Raw genomic sequence first — 8,175 nt, 5'->3', positions numbered from 1 at the left:
AGATATTCTTTTTGGGATAGATTTCAAGTAGGCCTCAAATACCAGAAACTAGTTATTTTGAGAATGGCAAATTTGGGAATGGTTTTTCAACCCAGAAAAAAAAGTGTGCTTTTACGGTCACTACAAATAACTTGACCAGCTAAAACAGTACAGATTTGGTTGAATAGAGATGTGAGGCCTGTTTTTTTTTGCGCTGTGTGACAGGTATAGGTTTAATCACAGAATCAGACTTCTATCAGCACGCTAGCGTGTGTCTTAGGTTTTTCTGAATGACACTATCAGTACCTTCAATGTAAGATATTCTTTTTGGGATAGATTTCAAGTAGGCCTCAAATACCAGAAACTAGTTATTTTGAGAATGGCAAATTTGGCAATGGTTTTTCAACCCAGAAAAAAAAGTGTGCTTTTACGGTCACTACAAATAACTTGACCAGCTAAAACAGTGCAGATTTGGTTGAATAGAGATGTGAGGCCTGTTTTTTTTTTTTGCGCTGTGTGACAGGTATAGGTTTAATCACAGAATCAGACTTCTATCTGCACGGTAGCGTGTGTCTTAGGTTTTTCTAAATGACACTATCAGTACCTTCAATGTAAGATATCCTTTTTGGGATAGATTTCAAGTAGGCCTCAAATACCAGAAACTAGTTATTTTGAGAATGGCAAATTTGGGAATGGTTTTTCAACCCAGAACAAAAAGTGTGCTTTTACGGTCACTACAAATAACTTGACCAGCTAAAACAGTACAGATTTGGTTGAATAGAGATGTGAGGCCTGTTTTTTTTTGCGCTGTGTGACAGGTATAGGTTTAATTACAGAATCAGACTTTTATCAGCACGGTAGCGTGTGTCTTAGGTTTTTCTGAATGACACTATCAGTACCTTCAATGTAAGATATTCTTTTTGGGATAGATTTCAAGTAGGCCTCAAATACCAGAAACTAGTTATTTTAAAAATGGCAAATTTGGGAATGGTTTTTCAACCCAGAAAAAAAAGTGTGCTTTTACGGTCACTACAAATAACTTGACCAGCTAAAACAGTGCAGATTTGGTTGAATAGAGATGTGAGGCCTGTTTTTTTTTTGCGCTGTGTGACAGGTATAGGTTTAATCACAGAATCAGACTTCTATCTGCACGGTAGCGTGTGTCTTAGGTTTTTCTGAATGACACTATCAGTACCTTCAATGTAAGATATTCTTTTTGGGATAGATTTTAAGTAGGCCTCAAATACCACAAACTAGTTATTTTCAGAATGGCAAATTTGGGAATGCTTTTTCAACCCAGAACAAAAAGTCTGCTTTTACGGTCACTACAAATAACTTGACCAGCTAAAACTGTGCAGATTTGGTTGAATAGAAATGTCAGGTCTATTTTTTAGGCACTGGATGACAGGCTCAACTTGCCCCTGATGTAATATATGGCCAAAAAATAACCATACTGTTGATGGTTAAATGCACTTGGGTGACACAGGCTCAGCCTGCACCAGATGTAGTATATGGCCAAAAAATAATCAGACTGTTGATGGTTAAATGCACTTGGGTGACACAGGCTCAGCCTGCACCAGATGTAGTATATGGCCAAAAAATAATCAGACTGTTGATGGTTAAATGCACTTGGGTGACACAGGCTCAGCCTGCAGCTGATGTAGGATATAGCACAAAATAACCACACTATCGATGGTTAAATACACTTGGGTGACACAGGCTCAGCCTGCAGCTGATGTAGTATATGGCCAAAAAATAATCAGACTGTTGATGGTTAAATGCACTTGGGTGACACAGGCTCAGCCTGCAGCTGATGTAGTATATGGCCAAAAAATAACCAGACTGTTGATGGTTAAATGCACTTCAGTGACACAGGCTCAGCCTGCAGCTGATGTAGGATATAGCACAAAATAACCACACTATCGATGGTTAAATACACTTGGTGATAGCTCGTGCTGGCGCACCACAAGTCACAAAATGGCCGCCGATCACCCCAGAAAAAAAGTGATCTAAAAACGCTCTGGGCAGCCTCAAAAAAGTGAGGAAGTCAATAATAGCACTTCAATGATCCACAGCTGCAGATCGATCACAGAATTAAGTCTTTTGGAGGAGTTAATCTGCCTAATCTCGCCCTAACGTCGCAGCTGCAACCTCTCCCTATACTGATCATAGCAGAGTGACGTGCGGCGCTACGTGACTCCAGCTTAAATAGAGGCTGGGTCACATGGTGCACTGGCCAATCACAGCCATGCCAATAGTAGGCATGGCTGTGATGGCCTCTTGGGCCAAGTAGTATGACGCTTGTTGATTGGCTGCTTTGCAGCCTTTCAAAAAGCGCCAAGAAAGCGCCGAACACCTAACCCGAACCCGGACTTTTACGAAAATGTTCGGGTTCGGGTCCGTGTCACGGACACCCCAAAATTCGGTACGAACCCGAACTATACAGTTCGGGTTCGCTCATCCCTAGCCACATCCTGCACCAAATCCTCCTTTCCGCCTTCTCCTTCCTTAGGAAGAACACCAGCCACATTCTTCTGGTATCTCCCAGGGACCGGAGCCTCTGCTCTTGTTGCTTCAGCATAAGTTTTCACTTTTGGCTTGTGTTTCACCTTCAACACACATTCTCTGAACTCATGACCCTCATGACCACATACATTACACACTGGCAAGTAAGTACAAGTCTTGTACAGATGACCTTCTCTGTTACACTTTGTACATCTTACTTTAGGGTCTCTACAGCTTTCCAACGTATGCCCGTACACTCTGCATCTTCGACAGAACAACGGGTTACCGGGAAAGAAGAGAAAGCCATTATCTCTTCCGATTGAGAAATTCATAGGAGGATACCTCATACCGCCTGCACATGAAACATCAGCTTTAAATCTGACATAGAATTTGTAGTTCCCGGTCCAGAGGCGCTCTGAGTTCAATACTTTATGAGAAAAATGTATCTCTTCGCAGTATTGTCTCAGGAATAAGCAAATATTTTCAAATGGCACATACGGGTTATGCAAATAAATCACTAAGGGAACATCGTCATTATATAACAAAGTAAATGTTAGACCGTCCAAAACAGGGTCATTTTCATAGCCTTTCAGGTAGAGAAGTAAATTGTGACAAGCAGGTGAACTAGTTAAAACTAGAGTATAACTTCCTTTTTTCGGGTCTTGCAAGCACAAAATATCCTCTCGACTCACTTTTAGAAATTTAAACAGTACCTCGTGTACAAGATATTCCAGGGTAAACTTTCCTCTCTTCTCCTCTGCAATGTCAATTCGGAATCCATTTTTGACCCGGTAGTCGCCGGTCCCTGAAGAACGAATGGTCACTCCCATCCTGAAGTCGATCACCGTCCTGAAGTCACTGGGACTAATCCTATCCCCAATAGCGGCAGGGAGGTAAGGTACCGGCTATAAACCGGCACCCCCCTCCCAGGCCGAGGAATTGGGTACCCAGAGACACTCTGGCAAGACCAAGAAGTACAGTATAAGAACAGATACTACACTTGATCTTAACCAAAAGACCGAGAAGCGTACAGATTAGAGTCTTGAAATATAGAATACACAGGGAACACCCACTGAGACCTGAACCTACAGCTCCATAGTGGAGACCCAATATGCTATAGAGCTACTGTAGAACAGAGAATAAAAACCCACCAAGATCTGAACCTGTAGCGCAATAGAAAACATCCATCATTCGCCTAATATATAAGAAAAACTCAGCCTACTTACAAATAGATAATAAACAAGAAGTCACAATATTACTGATATGTGTATTTTTCTATTCTTTCACAAGCTTCTGGTGCTTCTCAGCAGTTGCTAAAAAGCTTTTAAACAAATAGCAAAAGAGCTAAACAACTAAAGACACAGAGCATCTCCTCCGACCTCTTCTCCCCCAATCACCATTTATATCATGGAGACGACACACAACACAGACTTTTTATTTGATGAGAGAAGCTTCTTGGAGGAAATTCTTCATAAAGTTCTTGGTCTTTCTAAGCAATGTTCCTCAGTGTTCTTCAAAGGAATGTTCTTACTGGGTTAAGGAACATCCTTAAAAGTTGATCAGGACCTAGAAGTATCAGGCCAAGACAAGGATTGTCTTATTATACAGTATTCCCTGATCACACAACAATGTCTGACACAACGCAGTCCTTCATGCTAATCAACAGAAATCATGGTCTTTCAAGTAGATTTGGGTTGATGAAGCTATGCAGATTTCTCTAATTAGCTGTACAAATGGGTGGAGCTATGTAGATTTATCCAGCTTCCTTAGCAAAGATCAAAATTAGACATTTGTGTAAGTCTTCCGTGGCAGTGGTGGTGTCCTAGATCTTTTCCTGGTTGGGAAGCAGAGAGTCAAGCTGCAGACCCACATTGGCATTGAGTAGGTTTAGAATTGATCAGAGATTGGTCGCTCTGACTCCCAGGGATCGGCCCTGCACTCGACAGCAGCAGCAATGAGTGAAATTTGTTTGTGTGAGGAACATTCCCTCCAAAAATTGAAATTTGCATAGTTCCACCCATGACCATTCCCTTACGTCCTAACCAGCAGCACAAGTGGGGTATTTGCCCCTGTGAAGCTGGTCAGGACAGGTGGAATTTTTAATGAACAAAAAAATTTCTGCCTAAGTATCCTAATTAGTAATTAACTAATTAAGCCCCTTCCCCGTATAACCCGGCCCCAACTGGACGGGGTTGCTTTTTTATTGTCCTGTGGACTCCAGGACAGGCTAGACTCCTTTCTGGAGTCTCCCATTGTTAGCCATAGAGTTATAATATGGTTATTATAATCTTTAATTCTGCCTTTTTGTTTTTTCTAGGTATCCTGAACTTGCCCTCTCCTACCTCTGTGGGAGCGTACCTCCGGTGAATCACTTCGGAGCCCATCTGTGTTACAGTCATATCAGATGCAGGGGGAAGATGGCGGCGGTTTGGCTTCCTGCCTTTCACCTCGTGTGCCGCTGAAGCAGTCGCTTTGCTCCTCCTGCGTCTCGCGAGTACCGGAAGTGCGTCATTGTCGTCACTTCCGGTCCGCGGCTCCGACCTCCAGCGCTGTGCTCAGCTCTTCCCCTGTTCAAAATACACCTTAAGTTCGTGCCTCAGTTTTGCTGGGGCACCTAACGGGGGAATTAGGAAGGTTATGTTATATTTATTAAAATTGTACCTTTTAACCGGGAATCCACTCCCAGGGTGGGGGAGTGATTATAATCTCCTCCCCCTTGTGCTATTTAAGGCACCTGTGTGAGGCAGGTCAATGTTGCTCTCAGTTTTCTGAGCTCAACTGACTTCTGCTGTTGGTTACTTTTGTGCTCAGGAAGTTTTCCTTGAAGTCACCTTGCTTTCTTCTAAGATGGCGTTGCCACCTCACGGTAAGGTACTGCTCTCCCTTTTTTGTACCGTTTTGGGTCCAAATTCTTATTCTGTTGTCTGTGTCTTAGGCAAATCTACCCAGAAGCAGAAGCATCTCACCTGCTTCAGCTGCAGCACCCCATTGCCGGATTCATACGAATTCCACCGATGCCCAGGCTGCCGTCCCAGACCAACGGACCCAGAACCAACGGTGGTGGATATGTTCTCATGGATGAAACAGTTCATGGATACGTCCATTGCCGAGATCAAGGGAGCAGTCTCTAACAAGAGGCCCAGACAGGCTTCTCCTGGTCCTGTACCCATGTCTGAAGACGTCGTCTCCATTGAGGATAATTCTTCCTCTGAGGATGAGAGTTCGGCCTTCCTTTTTCCGGCCGAAAAAATTCAAAGACTGTTACGCTCCATCAGGTCGAGGGACCATGCTGTTGAGCAAGGGGAAGCTCCACAGTCCACCTCTAGGGGGCCAAGGGCCTTTAAAGTGGACGAGTCTTTAAAGAAATTAATGGCGACCGAGTGGAAACACCCAGAGAAGGGGCTAGTATTAACAAAAAGATTTAAACTGATGTTCCCTCTACAGGATGCAGATTCCTTAGTCTGGGTTCCACCTCCAAAGGTGGACATGGCCATATCAAAGCTCTCTAAAAGGACTCTAGTCTCCTCAGATGACGGCAGCAACCTAAAGGACCCCATAGACAGACGAGCAGAGTGCACGCTTAGACGCAACTACTCGGCTGCCTCCGCCTCTGCCTCGGTTGCTATAGCATGCTCTGAGGTATCAGAGTTTGTCCGTGCACGCACTCTCAGAATCCAATCAGACTTGGATTCTGGGGTTGCCCGGGACGACATCCTGGACCAATTTAAAACTCTCTTACTGGGGATTGATTTCCTATCAGATTCCTCCCAACAACAATTAAAATTAGCGGCCAAGTCTATGGCGCTCTCCTCTGCCAGCAGGCGCCCACTCTGGTTAAAACCATGGGCGGCGGACAACACGTCCAAATTTAACCTTTGCTCCCTTCCTTATGAGCCGGGGAGATTGTTCGGTTCTGAATTAGATTCTCTCATGGAGAACTTAGCGGACAAAAAAGGTAAATCCCTCCCCCAGCAGTCCTTTTGGGGTCAAGGAAGAGGTAGAGGAGGAGGAGAAAGATTTCAGGGGGGAGATTGAACCCAGAGGCTGTCTGAAGGTAGTAAGAGAGGTAGGGGTTGCGGTCGTGGGAACCGCAGGGCTGACCTATGACTCTCTACAGCCCGTCAATTCCCCTTCCCCACCCCCCGGGGTCCCAGAGGAAGGACCGGTTTTCAGTCCCCCAGTCGGTGGACGTTTAAATCTATTCAAAAAATTTTGGATGCAAAAAATTCCAGACCCTTGGGTGCTACAAGTGATAGCATCAGGGTACACTATAGATTTAATTTCCCTTCCTCGGGACAAGTTCGTCCTAACAAGGACTTTAGCACCCGACAAACAATTAATCCTGGAAGACTCGGTTCTCCAGTATATACAGAAAGGAGAATTAGAGGAGGTTCCTCCTCGCGAGTGGCGGCAGGGGGTTTATTCCCCCATCTTTCTGGTACCAAAACCATCAGGAGTCTGGCGGATGATCATCGATTTACGTTACCTAAATCGTTTCATCAGGAAGAAGCGTTTCCGGATGGAAACCATTCGCTCTGTAATAAACATCCTGAACCCAGGAGATATGATGGTAACTATAGACCTGAAGGATGCTTACCTTCATGTTCCCATCTGCCCAGCACACAGGAAATATCTCAGAGTTGCTGTGGCCTTGCAAGGGGTAGTGAAGCACTACCAGTTTGCTGTATTGCCCTTCGGCATATCCTCAGCTCCGCACACCTTCACAAAGGTAGTGGCTCCTGTGGTTGCCCATTTAAGACTTCTTGGGCTAGAGGTCGTACCGTACTTGGACGATTGGCTTGCAGAGTCAGCTTCAACAAGCTCTCCAGATTCTCCAGGGTCTGGGTTGGTTGATAAATTGGGACAAGTCGCATTTAGTCCCCTCAACCACGAGAACGTTCTTGGGGTTTGTGATCGATTCACAACTGATGACCCTGTACCTGTCCCCACAGAGGAGGGACAGAGTAATAAAAGCCGCACAGTCTCTTATACCGCCCAAACGAGTCTCCGTAAGGGTTCTTATGAGGATGTTAGGCCACATGTCAGCATCTGCAGAGGCAGTTCCTTGGGCCTTATGGCACTTACGCCCCCTTAAGGAGGAGGTCTTAGGAGCTTGGAGTCGCAAGCCCAAAGACCTAGACAGAATGCACTCCCTGTCGGTAGAAGTCCGTTCTTCGCTCAAGTGGTGGAAGAACCTAAAAGATGGGAGGTCTCTGATCCAACCTCGTTGGGTCACGCTGACCACGGATGCTTCACTGCTGGGCTGGGGGGCCCATCTGGAGGACAACCCAGTACGAGGTACTTGGAATCCCCAGGAAAAAATCCTCTCATCCAATTAGAGAGAGCTGAGAGCGGTCAAACTAGCCCTCCTTCATTTTGCTCCTCTCATCCGCAGTCAGGCGGTGAGAGTCCGGACAGACAACACAACTGTGGTCGCTTACCTGAACAGACAGGGAGGGACGAAATCCCCAACCCTCCTGAGGGAGGTGGGTTCTATTCTCTCTTGGGCAGAGGTCAAGCTGTCCCACCTAATGACAGTCCATATCAAAGGGGATCTCAATGTGGTCGCAGATCGCCTGAGTCGGGGTCTACCAGTTCCAGGGGAGTGGTCCCTGAACAAGAGTATCTTCTCCATGATTGTCCAGCGGTGGGGCACCCCGGAAATCGACCTGATGGCTACCCGATTGAACG

General features: G+C 45.5%; 1 pseudogene; it reads right to left on the bottom strand.

Annotated features, from left to right (window-relative positions):
• Positions 1–3,365: 3,365 nt before the first annotated feature.
• Positions 3,366–3,514, bottom strand: LOC120982839 (annotated as a pseudogene).
• Positions 3,515–8,175: the final 4,661 nt, after the last annotated feature.

The sequence above is a fragment of the Bufo bufo genome (assembly GCF_905171765.1).
Source record: "Bufo bufo chromosome 4 unlocalized genomic scaffold, aBufBuf1.1 SUPER_4_unloc_1, whole genome shotgun sequence".
Lineage (NCBI taxonomy): Eukaryota > Metazoa > Chordata > Amphibia > Anura > Bufonidae > Bufo > Bufo bufo.
Note: the sequence above shows the minus strand (reverse complement) of the source record. Positions and strands in the feature narration are given on the sequence as shown.